The sequence below is a fragment of the Elgaria multicarinata genome, chromosome 18, assembly GCF_023053635.1.
Source record: "Elgaria multicarinata webbii isolate HBS135686 ecotype San Diego chromosome 18, rElgMul1.1.pri, whole genome shotgun sequence".
Classification (NCBI taxonomy): domain Eukaryota; kingdom Metazoa; phylum Chordata; class Lepidosauria; order Squamata; family Anguidae; genus Elgaria; species Elgaria multicarinata.
Genome location: NC_086188.1, coordinates 16,420,454 through 16,434,469, shown reverse-complemented (window position 1 = coordinate 16,434,469; position 14,016 = coordinate 16,420,454). Strand labels below are relative to the sequence as shown.

Genomic DNA, 14,016 nt, shown 5'->3' with positions numbered 1-14,016 from the left:
AGATAACCTATAGAGCATTTCCCACTCAGCTAGTTGCAGGATATAGGCTCCGTGCCCTTGCAGGATTTAGGGCTGCACCCAGGGCTTCCAGTTGTGCATTTTAAACTGCATATAGGGTAGTGTCCAGAGAATGGACGAAGACTCAATCTTTTCTAATGTTGGGAAAGCGAGGTACGTATATGAGATGTGTGAGCTTCAGTGGGTAGAAGTTTTTGACGATGGCAGCGAGGAGAAACCTCTGAGGCAAGGGCGGGAATCAATTTAAGAGAATCTTCTTCATTCTGTGTCCCTGTTCTGCACCCCAGCACTGCATGTATACCTTTGTTCTTGCCTTTAACACCCTGTCTTCTGAACATCTGTCTCCCCCAAGTGGTTATCATGTTGGTTGAAATGGTCACATCCACCAAGCCAATACAATAACTTCCAACTAAATCCTGTGGCTGGATCTCCCCCCACCCCACCCAATAAGTTAACAGCATACTGGATCACTCCTCGAAGGTATGTTTTTGAGAAAAATCAGTACGGTGCTTCTCCTGGGTTTTTTTCTCCATTAATTTATACGTTGCCACCTGGTCTCACTTGGCCAGGGCAGCTATATCTGGTGACCTATTGCAATGGAAAGCGTTGGCACTAGGGCTTCCATCGGAAGAATAATTTTAGATAAGCTCAGTGACATTGGCTGCTGTGGAGTGGCGAAATGAAGGCTGCATGTCTCTTCTTGGAAACAGTTTCAAGACGGACTTCAGGTAACGCCCATATAGACCCTGGCACAGTCGCCCAGCAGCTCGCTTGTAAGTCGGTTTTAACAGCGTTGTGTCGCCAGCAAATGGAATACCCAATCCTCAGGCCAGGTTGGGTTGTGAGGGGGAGCCGTTAAAGGAAAGGTCCCAAATGTCAGAACAAAAGGGCAGGAAGCTTCAAAGCTCTGCAGAAACGTATTGCCCATCATCCTATGAATATTAAAACTTTTCCTCAGGGGGCCCTCTGAGTTAGTATTTTCAAAGAGAAACCAGAGCTAAGTACTGGATCAGTGTTTCCCATCCAGTGCAAGGAGACATCCATCATGGGTTAGCTCCTCCCACTGCCCAGGACAGGCAAGGAACATATGACCCAGCTTTTTGCCTTGGTTCTGACCTCTCTGGCTCCTTCCAGCCAGCCTGTACGTTCCTTGCCTTTGCCCAGGACAGAACTTGTTCTTACCTCTCCTCAGCAATCTCCTTTCCAGGCCTCTCCCCTGAGAAAGAGTTTTAATATGTGATATGCATTGAGCAATGCATCGTCTTCCATGCATCCTTGAGGAGGGGGAGCAGCTCAGGAGGACCTGCATCACCACGAGTACAATACACTAATGGTCTTCATCTAGGAACAGTTAGGGATGCCTTAAATCCCACTGATTCCAATAGGATTAAGCACACTGAGCACTTCTATCCGTTTGACTGGGCCAGCTTCTCCCATTAATAACCTCTTTGTTTATATAGCACTTTGCAACACGTGCCAGTGCACACTTCCACGAAGTAGAATTGGGATACAGTTGCACTCCAGGTATTGGTGCGATATAATGAAACCTAATTCAAAAACATAAGGGCATTTTCAAAAGGTACAACGTAGACAGAAAAGGAAAATTACACTCCAAGGAAAATGAGGTGTCTCTTTAATTGTGAGGAGCAAAGATGGTCATCTTGGAGATGTATATTTTACACAGAGGGGCCCTTCCCCTCCAAAGGGCTGATTACCAGCTGCACTGGAAGGTGATGGGATGAATCCCCAAATAGCAGATCATATCTGATAGTATAGGCAACCTGCCAGAGTTCTCCAATATTGATTAATGTAACTTACAGTATCTGCAGCCTTAAGCACCACTGTGAAATCTTACATTTGATCAAGTGCCATACATGGTCCCAGCTTAACGACCTTGGTTAGGGTATAATATGATCATAGTTGCAGAAACCAGTAAGCCACTGCACTTCTGCATCCTCAGTGCTCTGCCTACCTCGTATCCTGTGATGGAAAACTTCAGCCATTTTGATGCTGCTCTAATGGGATGGGACGCTGACCTGGGTTTTCATAAGAGGAAATTCAGCAGTATGGCTTCTGCAGAGCAAAATCATGCCTCAACAACGTTCCAGAGTCCTTTGGGTAGTGTCAATGGGCATGTAGATAGGGGTGATATGGTGGACCTCTGTGTATGTAATGTCTAAAAATCATTTTTTTAAAAAAATATCTCACCAAAGGCTCCTATCTCAACTTAGCAGTCATGGGTTAAGAGGACATATTGCCTTATGGGCAGGTAACTTATTTATTTATTTAGATATTTGTACCCCGCCCTATATCACTGGGATCTCAGGGCGGCATACAGATAAAATCATACAAAACAATATAAATCAATAAATATACAAAGCTAAAACCAAATTAAGCTATTAATCAAGCTAAAACCAGTATAGAAATTTTAAAAAGCAATAGAAACAATTAAAACTATGTGCCACCTTGGTGAGTTTAGCCATCAGAGCCTTTGTTAAAAAGCCATGTTTTAACTTGGTGCTGAAATGAGACCAGACCGATGCCAGTCGGGGCTCCCCTTGTTAAATAACCACAAGCAGAGATTAGGAATAAACTGACCATTCTCACAATAGAGGGAAGTATGCAGCACAGTCCAACCAAAGATCAGTGTTGGGGCTGAACTGCTTAATTGAAGCTGACCTTGGGTCAGGTGTGAGCCGGAAGGTAACCTCACTTGTGGATGGTACCAAATTATCCACGACAGTGAAAAGGTGAGGACTGTGACGTGTTCAAAAAGTAGCCCTTCAGTTCCATAAAATGGCACATGAACTTCCATGTAAGTAAACCTAAAGTGATGCACATTTGAGCAGATAATCCTAACTTTACATATACACTGATAGACATGTCTGTTCATTGTGCAGCGGCTATGAAAATATTAATTGAATGATAGAGATTGTTAAGAAAGGGATAAAATAAATCCCAGTTTCATAATGCCTTTATATAAATTTATGGAGCAGCTGCATTAGACAGTTTGGCCACACTACCTCAAAAGGATAATAATATGAGAGCTGGAAGATGTACTAAAAGGGACAACCAAAATAATTCAAAAAGTTAGAGCGCCTTCCCTACAATGAAAGGCGAAGTATTTGTGGCATTTTCATTTGGGAAAAAGATGAGTAAGTGGCTTGATGATAGAGGCCAATAAAGTTATGGCATCATTACTTCTCTCCCTCTCCCCCATAACACCATGACTCTGTCTCCCACTGAAATCCTCACTGGATATAGAACAGACAAATGTTCTTCACACTACAATGGTGGAATGTGAAACCTCCACAACACGGCCACTGGCTTAGATGGCTAAAAGAGATTAAACACATTTATATCTAACTGGATCCTCCAGATTCAAAGGCAGAATGTTGCCGAATATCAGTTGCTGACAGGTAAAGGGGAGCCCTGTTACCTCAGTGTTGATTGTGGGCCTCCTAGGAACATCTACCTGACCTTGACTGGAAATTGGTTGCTGGACTAGATGGATATTGCAGGGCTGCTCTTACCTGAGCGGGGGTTGAGGTTGTGTGGGTGATAATGTTTGGGAACAAGTTGATTTAACAGGACAGTATGTTAATAAGATATTCTGGAATAGGAATTATGGACACCTTAAGATGCTGTCTCTTATTCCTCAGTCATAAATTGATAGTCGTCATGGCAGGTAAGGCTCTGAACATGATGGAAACTTTGTTAGGCACCTGTGATTAACCAAATTTTTCCCCCTTTAAAATAAGACCATAGCTTTTTGAGAAGGTGGCCTAAAGTACCAAAACGGGTTATGAAAACTGAGTGGTCACTTGTCTTCCTGCCTTCCTGATGTGCTGAGCTACAGCTCCCATCATCCCCAACATATATTTCTATGAAAACAAATATGTGCTTGTGACTCAAGAAGCTGTCAGTACGGGTTAGGGGCTTGATGCAGAGATCTGACATTTGACACACATGTAGTCCAATGCACCTTGATTATCCTTCAAAAGGGGGAGCACATAAAATATAACAAAACTATTTAAATGGCTTCCACATTATTTGGATTTTTTTATTTTGCTGGGAGGGGAGGTGGTGTATATAGTTCAAGACGGTCTGGTTGCCAAAAGAAATGTCTGGAGACATTTGTACATCTCTCCCTCAAAATGAAGTATACTCTCCAAATGGTTAATGTACTTCTAGCCACGAAGAGAGCTGAACTTTGCTACGCACCCAAGCCAAGTGTCACTAGTTTCTAGAAAACTTTGCAAATGGGACATTTTTATATTTAACAGTAAAGAAACAGTAGAACATTACACTTGCCTTACAAGAGCCTGGTGCTCTCATTTAGAGCAGGCTATGCTGTACATGCAATGGAATATTGAGCTACTTCCTCTTCACTCACTTGAATTTAGGAGTTCCAGGAGCATGCATCAATGCTTAGGTAGATAGATATACATATGCCCCACTCAATAGGGCTATCAGTACTGTAGGGTATTGTCAATGAAGTAGCTGAAGTGTGGCACACACTTAGTCCACACACCCTTATTCCTAGAAAAATCTGAAAGTGGAACAGTTATACCTCTTCCATGAAATGTTAGACTCATAGGTGTGATCCAACATGGTTATAGTGCTCTGACTTGGTATAAGACTGCTTCCTATATTCCTAAAATAACTGCAAGACAGATGTTTGACAAGGAACAGGTGCAGAATCAGTTACACGGTCCTCTTCTTGTTCAGCCTAGGAAGAGAAATACTGGCATAGAAGCCTTTATAAAGAACATACCAGTTTACCCACTTAAAAATTAAGATGTTGGAAGAGAAAGCAGTATTGGGGCTGAGTACTGTCTTTCTTCCTCCCCACAATAGATCCCAATTTTTCAGGGATCGGGATTTGCTGTCTGTGTTATTGAACTGGAGACGACAGCTTGATCTTTGTTCCATCTAATGGCACATCTAGCGAACTATAATTTCTGGGAAGCTTCCTAAGGTCACATCTTTCCACTGGTATTGAAGGAGAAGAGTTGGTCTCCTGGTGCACATCTGCCTGTACTGTTGGCCCTGTGACTTTATCTTCCCTTCATCCCTGCCAGTCCGCATTGTAGACCCTGGTGATTATGAGTAACCAACAAAAGCCACGAACACTTTGCCTGGTATGACTTCTGGTATGAAGTAGATCAAAAAAGTTACCCACCTGTCACACTGCAGAAACATTCCAGTTCAAATTCTGCAGAAACTCAAAATGATGTACTTTGGACAAGATTATGCATTTATGATCTTGCAATACTGATAAATGGTTTCTAAGCGGAATTCACACATTAGAATATGCATTAATAAAATACATCCACCAAGAGTCCCTAAACCTACAGTGTTAATAGTTATAGCAAAAATTGGAGAGAGGTATGTCTGCCCCTAAATGGAAAAAAAAAAGTTTATAGCAATTCAGGATTTGCTCCTGAGAGGAACCAAGAGACTCTTTGGGCTCATCTACACCAAGCAGGATATTCCACTATGAAAGCAGTATGAAAGTGGTATATAAAAGGCAAGGGGCCACACTACTGCTTTAAAGTGGTGTTAAAGTGCACCGCAGGATCTATGCTACTGCTTTGTAGTGGTACTGAAGTACACTGACAACTGTTGAGGCCCATGACACCATGAACATGGTATGAAAGCTGTATATAGTACGTCTCAATGGGCCCCAATAGCTGTCAGTGCACTTCAATACCACCATAAAGCAGTGGTGTGGCTCCTGCCTTTTACATACTGCTTTCATACCACTTTCATAGTGGAATATCCTGCTTGGTGTAGATGAGCCCATAGTGAGTGCTCTAGCGTCCAGGGACCTGTGCTGCTTTCCTGGAGCCCACGTAAGCAGCATCAAGGAAAAGTTGCCAAAGCTGATAAACCTGCTGCCTGATGTCCCAGGTGCTCCTTGGAATTGCTGCATGAAAGAGAACCAAGCGGATTGAAGACTGACATTCGAAGAGGCCTAAAGGCTACAAGTTGTAAGGTAGTGGTTTTATGAATTCACTGGGTGGGAGGTTAGATGAAGTATATTCATAATAATTTGATTGTGGTTCTTTGTGACTTCGGTTCAAACTGGAGTACACAACCTTCTAGGTTTTTGTAACGCTTCCCTTCCCTTTGCCTGGAAAATCTTTCCATTGTGCATGAGCCTAGAGGTATAACATGGACTTTCCTTTATCCATAAGGGTACTTATTTCTTCTGGGGGGAGATTTCCCTTTCTGCTATTGCCCTTTTGTTCTTCTTAAGTAGTCAGCCTTGTTAGTTTGGAGGTGAAACCTCAATAATATACACATGCCAATGATGTATTTTTCTAGTAAGAGAGGAAATGGTACAAAGGGATACTTTTAGCACAGAATTAAATATCGAAGAAGTGCAGCTGTCAATCAACACCAACAGGATGGTCAGATTCCCAAATCAGTCTCAAGGTCCTGGGAAATAAAGAAGAGGAATGACCTTGTGAATACTTCAAATACCTAGGAACAATAATCACAGATGGCAGCTAAATAACCTAGATATGATATACCTAGATATGAAAGTGCCATCAAGGAAAACATGGAATCATAAACTCCAGCTTTATTGTACAACTGTTCAACCAGTCCTTCAATATTAATGTGGTTTCTGGATATGACAACTGGAAAACATGCTAAGAAAATATTTTGGTGCAATGAAAGAAAGCCATATGAAGAAGCTGTAATGAAGGATACATGGATTTCTAAAAACAAATAATGCAAGGTAAGACCACATGGAAAGGAAAGAGCCAAGTACTCTGGGAACCAACGAGAAGAAGGTACATGAAGCAGATTCTGGAACTTGAGTCATGTGTAGTGCAAGGGTAGCTGAAGCCAGCAGCAGGAAAACAATATACCTGGAAGGGATGGATGAAAATCCCATGGCCGGGAAAGAGATGGCACGAAGGTGAGAGGAAATGGAAGGCTGGTAATCCTGGGCCGCTGAGACTGGTGTGAAGCTAGAAGAGAAGCCACTGCCTAGAATTGATTGGTCCTTTTCATCCATTCACAGGGGTTGCTTTCCAAATAGTCTTTCTACATTTTCCCCTACCAATGGAATGCTTTCTGAGATGATAATCATGAATGGCCGTAGCATGTACGTCAACTTGCACAACCGATACAGATGTCCTCGTCAGCGTTAGGCAATTATTTCAAAGTTGGGCAGTTCACAGAAGTTAAAACTATCAAATACAATTCAAAGTAAAAAAACGGTACAAAACATAATATAAAAGCACCACCAGGATAAAACTGAGTAGCAGTGCAGAGATTTATACCGTTTTAAAATACAGATTAAGTTAAAAGACTAAGATGATAAACTGTTAAAATACTGGAAAAATAAAAAGGTCTTCACCTGGCGTCGAAAAGAGTATAACTTAGGGGCCAGGCAAACCTGTTTAGGGAGTGCATTCCACAGCCGGGGTGCCACAGCAGAGAAGGCCCTTCTCCTGGTAGCCACCTGCCTCACTTCCTCTGGCAGGGGCTCATGAAGAAGGACCCATGAAGATGATCTTAGGCTTCCACATTGTGTTGTAAAGGTGCCCTGCAATCCCACCCACCCCGCCCCAGCAAAAAGCCAAACAAATTCTGTCATTCAAGGACCTCATGGCTTTGCAAGCACTGTACTGCTTCTAGCAACATGGTACAAGACATCGTTACAACTCTGGTTTCTGGGAGTATTCATCTTCAGAACTCCCTCCAGAAAAATGTGCCATACCACTTCAAATTTTCATTTCTCTTCACACATGACTGGAGAAATGGCGTCTACAATGTGAGGACTTTCTGCTGATTCTATTCAAGTTTACCCCCATAGAAATCATTTAAAGTGTTGTTAGTAACCCGTTGTAACAGAGCACACGCTAGTGCGAAACACACACCAAGAGATCCTCCATATAAAAGAGAACCCAGACAGAATAGATTTCTTTTGCCCCACTGCTGAAAGAGCCAAGAAAGGTACAGATTTCTGAAGTGCTATCAATAAGAAAGGTAGCACAATTCTACAGGCACTCTTGCCCTGGTAATAGTGTGCTACAGAAACTGCCACAGAATGCCCATGTTGGTAATACCAATTTTTTTAGCAGTCACCATCAGAAGTTATATCACACAAGACTCCAGGATTTATCCCCATGATCAGCATTCTCTGTAATAAATAACCAGAGTAAATGATATTTAGCCATGTATCTTTAGATCTGTGTAGGTCAGGCTTTTCCACAGCCATCCATAAAAATGCACCTAGTGATCAACTCAGGCTCCACAGTGACCCTATTCAGACAACGTGCTAAGCCACGGTGGTTAAACATTTTGAGCTAAACACTGCAGCTTACTGCATCGTGTGAACCATGACTTAGTGTGGCGTGTGAACCATGACTTAGTGTGTCATGTGAACCATTCCTAACCATGGTGGCTACGTAACCACAGTTTAAACATATTCACTAATCATTTGCTGCAAATGGGTTAGCGGCCTAACCATGGCTTAGCTTAGGAGCTAAGCTAAACGCTTCATGAATGAGTACAACAGATGGACCTTGGCTTTCTGTATCAAGACATACTATTACTTGGAAGCAATAAACAAAGAGCTAAGGTAGATGCTACATAAGATGCATGGTTACTTTGCATGTATCTGGGTGCTTGCTTGCAGTGTTAGATAGTCTTGCAGGGAGCAGTTGTCATTTGGGCCATGGTGGACTAGGACAAGCAACCTTTTCTCCCACGCCCAGTAAAACTCTCTCCTCCACCTCTCCCAGGAAACCCCAGGGCAAATAACTTCAGGGATGTGTGATGGGGCAGGACTACCTCATTGAGGGAAAGGATTAAATTGCTCCTCCACTTGTACAATGTCCCCAATCCTGATTGTCCCCAGCTACTATTTGGTACTCAGAATAGGATATGTGAAATATGTATTTTGCATATTATTTAGGTTGGAAGAGGGGATGGAAATTTTAATTATTATTTTTATTTTTAAAAAAATTGTTAGCCACTCTCTTATTATAAAATAATCCCAAAGCGGGCTATAAACAACTAAACAGAGTAAAATAATACAGCATTTATGAATAAAATAATCACACAAGGGAGAACAGTAACAGATAACAAAAATTTACATAATACAGTAAAAGAAAAGAGAAAGTCGATCAAAAGCCTAATAAAAATCGGTCTTTAACTTGTGCCAAAAGCATCTAAGACTTGGGGCTGCCCGTGTATTAGTGGGGAGCGTGTTCCACAGCCAGGATGCTTGTATGGGGAACACCCTCTCTCACGTTGCTGTGTATTGAACTCAGCAGGACATCCCCACTCTTCATTCTTCATTTTCAGAATGTGCATAAGGGAGAAGGTGCTCCTTAAGGTAACCAGGTTCTAAGCTGTGTGGAGCTTTACATGTCAGCATAAGCACCCTGATATTGGCAGTTCCTTCAGAACTGGTTTAATGTGTTCCCAGTAGGCTGTTCCATTCAGCTGCGGAATTTTGCACTACCTGCAGTCTTTGGGCCAATGTCACAGGTAGCCCCCATCTACAGCGCATTGTGATAGTCTGATTCCGAGGTCATCAGTGCATGTGTCACTGTGGCCAAGATATTCCTGTTCAGGAATAGCTAAAGTTCATGTATTAACCAAAGTTGGAAAAGGGCATTTCTTGCTGTGTGGACACCACTTGTACCTTCATAGACAGTGATAGATCTAGGAGCACACCCAAGCAATGCATCTTCTTGTTCAGAGGGAGTGGAATCCCATCCAGGACAGGTAATGTCCCTAATTCCTGGACATGGGAATCACCTATCCACAAAGTCTCGTGTCAGTTATAGAGGTAGGGAGAAAGTGATTGAAATGGGTTCTTGATAAATAAGATGTCATAAGCTATGGATTTTTAGGATTTGGGTAAGTTAAAAGAGGGATGGGAAACCATTTTCAACATGAGGGTCACTGCCCAATGTGAGTGGAACTACTGCTGGTGTGCTGGTGTACCCCATTTTAACTCTCACAACCTTCCAAGCTCCACCTTAGTTGATCCATGCAGATCAGCTGTAGGGGGGCGGCGGCGGCGGCATTTTCCTGGCCTAGTGCTGAGAGAGGCCTCCTTTCTCAGTGCTGTGCAGAGGAAAGGGTTTATCTCTTATCTGCTGCTGATTGCAGAGATAGGAGATACACCCTTTTCCCTGCTCAGCAGTAAGAAAAGGTCACTGTCTCAACACAGGGGCAGGGGCAAATGTCTGATCTGTTGCAGGTCTGAGAGAAGTCCTTTCCCCTCTCAGTACTGAGGCAGGGGGAATGAGCTAGGCTTGGGGGAAAAGTTTGATGGGAACCCCTGTGCGATGCAGGCTGGAAGTTCTCCATGCCTGGCTTAGAGAGAAATGTTTTATATGTCTTTATTTGAAAGGAGTTTGGGTAGCACAATGGAGGAACTTGTATTACTAGATCAGGATGAACAGGCAGACACTGTAGAGATAACAAAAGCCTAGTAAATGAAGGTAACTTCTGTGCTAATGAACACTCATGAATGAATGTTTTAATGTCATGTGAGTGTTTCCAGCTAGAATAGTTTACATGGAAGCTTTTCCATTTTTTTAAAAAAATGTATCACCTATGCCTCTGTCCCAAATGGCCTCGAATGTTATTCTGAGACAGAGGAATCCTCCTATGGATACAATCAGTAAAAGTCTGTCTCAGGAATCTTCCAGATCCCAAGTCTACCAAGGCCCAGTCCAAGGAAGACAAAGAACTCTGCCTCTAAGGCCAGGAGTTCAGCCTTCTTCGGTGATCACCTGTAAGCTCTTGCTAGAGAACTCAGAGGTCACATCTGGAAGCCATCTAGTGATGCAAGTGTGTACAACTCCAGGGCAGGGCTCTGTCCCTCTGCATTCCTGATAACTTTCAGCTAGGGGATGTTACTTGGGCACTCAGTGGCCTGTTTGACAATTGCGCCCAGACTGCTGCTGCAATAGCCTCTCTTGCCAGGGACCTCACACTAGGAGATCTTCCAACCATGACAGTCTTCTGCTCCTTTGATCTTGTTCCCTGGAACATAATCTACTGCATAATACCTACTGACTATTGCTAGATGCGGCCTATTTGCACCCCATTCTGCACCTCATGGCTTCTCAACCACCCAAAAAACTCAAGCCAACTAGTGAGAACAGGCCATTGTATTGGAAGCAGCTTCCTAGCCACAGTGACTATTCATTGGGAAAATGGGATTAAAATGGCAAAAGGTAGTGTGTTTATATCAACGGAAGGACTGTTAGGGACAAAAAGGCCAATAAAATGGATCCAAAAAGAAAGAAATAATCTCAAGATACTGGTGAAGAAAATAGTTCTTTAAGATGCCCAATTCATTTCAGCCCAATATATTATTTGTGATCTTCCTTCAGGGAATTCTTAAAAAGCTTTCAGAGACCTCTGTCAGGACTATCTCATACATCTGAAGATAGGTGGGCTTCTTAAAGAATAAACATCATTTTTCAGTTTCTTGAGACTAGTTCTCCCTTTCTGGATCTACTCTGGCTGCTTTCCAGTTTTCTCATACTTTCCAATAAAATGGATTAAAAATTAATCGGCCCAATCCAAAGCTCTGTGAGGCTTGCAGACGCTTAAGGAGAAGGCTTCCCATTTACTCAGTGTTAGAACGTGTGCAGTGAGATGTCTTCTTGGTGTTCCCCAGGAAGTCCTCACATTTTGAACCTCCCCAGCAAGTGCCTAGAGTAGCTGCTGAGTTGGGGCTAGACTCCCTGAGCAGACACCAATGTGGGCAAGAGTGCTAGAAAGGGTCTTTTTGATCAAAGATACACTGTAGACCTCCACTGTCTGACATAGTTACTTTAATGGTATTAGAGATCCTACGTACATCTAAATATAGATTCATGAAATAGAGATTTCCCCCACTAGGATCACAAGAACATTTTCTTGAAATTAAATATTTAATCTTGATATTTGATGAAAAGCTAGTTTCATTTAAATGCATGCAGCCATGAAACCCCCCTCTATGTATACCTACACATTTCAAGTGTTGTTGCAAACTTGGCCTCTCTGAAATGTGGTTTTCCTCCATCCTTAGCAAATCGGTAAAACACGCACCATATCCTGCTGGGATGAAGATTCAGAATAGAACCGGACCTTCTGGAATACTTATTTCTGCCACATATGGCCTTATCAGTCACACTGGTGAATAGTGTGTGCATAGTAATGTAACGAACCCCTTTGGCATAGCAATAACAACAACAATAATAATATATTTATTTCTTACCCGCCTCTCCCTTTGGATCGAGGCGGGGAACAACATTAGTACAAGTATCAACACATCTTAAAAATACTTGATTTCACATTCATCTGGTCTCCAATATATGTGGAGACCCTGCTCAGCTGCCAATTATGGTGAGGAGTGCTTTTTTAAAAGGTTTTTTTATTATTATTCTGAATTTGTATTTTTAAACAACTTACAAATTTGGCTTGTTTGAAACACAGCCAAAATATGATTCCTAGAACTGTTGCTGTTTTCAATTCAAATTACGTGCTCACTACATGCTAGATGCATGTTATCCTATTTCTATGAAAAGGTGGCCAGTCATCAAAGAGGATCTTCTCAAGGAAAAACATGGCGTCCTTCCTGAAAGCATGGAGCCTTCTGCACTAAAAAAAATCAATAAAATGGTAGCATTAGACACCTTACAGACCAAGTCCAAACTTTTGATGCAGACAGTTATCCTACCTTAAGCTCTCTTAGCCAAAGAAACACACTCACTCATTTCCAGCGATGGACACACTTGGATATACTTAAGAAGTCATCCAGTTCCTGCCATGTTTAAATACTTGTGCAGCTTGCTCTAAAACTAACCCTGGTGATGGAAGATCCTATACATCTTTAGGCATTCTCTTCTGGTGATCCACTATATTTACAATGGATGAGTAGAAGAAGTCTCAATAAAATGTGCTACAGACAACATCAACCATGCAGTGTTATTCTCATGCTGCGACAGGCACCAACATGTTGATTGGCCGACCACTGTACATGCTATCATGTTGCTTAGAGGGAGTGTGTCTACATGCAAGTAGCTGTGCTGTCTGATAGCGTTTTGCCCCAAATTCATGGTTAAGCGGAATTCAACATTATAATAGAATGCTGTCTTTAAGCACCTGGTAACGTCTGGATGATTTTGTTAGGTTGGTTGTCAAGCGCTGGAGCACACATAATTAGCTGTTAAGGTTGAACGTAACTGGAAGCTACAGAAGATACTTTTATTCCTTCCTTCCTTCATTTTATTACATTTCTATACCGCCCAACATCCGAAGCTATGTGGCACAGAGAAGTTAGGAATGGGGTCCAGGTAGATCTACAAGGACAAGTGCTGGTAGGACATGAAAAGGGTTGGAAACGGGCACCCAAGACTTGACCCAAGCCTGGTGGATACAAGAGTATTTTTGGAGGAGGTAAGTTAATACCTTAGGGTATCAAATAATGAGAAGATAGCCTTACATTTGAACATCAGTCTTAGAGGACTTGTCCAGAATGCCATGGGGCCTCTGAGACTTTGTTTACCTAATCTGTTAAGTTGCAATAATATTTTCTGAATTCAGGATTTGTTCAATGAGAAGTGGTATATAAATATTGATGATGATGATGATAGTAATTCACATCATCCTGTGTTTTTGTGTTGTTGTTTTTAAAACGAATTATTGTTTTACATAACGTCAGCACTCTGTATTAAGCAAAACAACAGGTCCTTCTACATTCAAGAGGATAATCAGAGGCAGGTGTGAGTTGAAAGAGTCACCAGACCCTGGTGACTAGCAGGGGCTCAAGAGTTGCCTCTCTTTTATGCCGGGTCAATTGATCACATAAGGTCTGGTTGCTTTATAATGGAGGTGACAATCCTTAGGGTTGCCAATTCTGCTAGATGAAGCTCACCGTTCCTAGAAAGACACAGTGACCTGTGGTTGACCCACAATAGTCAGCAAGGGAGTGTAGCTGGAATCCCTTGGAATGTGGTG

General features: G+C 42.3%; 1 protein-coding gene across 2 annotated transcripts in view; it reads left to right on the top strand.

Moving 5' to 3' along the window:
- TAOK3 (TAO kinase 3) overlaps positions 1-14,016 on the top strand; it is a 134,421-nt gene that overhangs the window by 69,465 nt on the left and 50,940 nt on the right. The window lies entirely within an intron of this gene.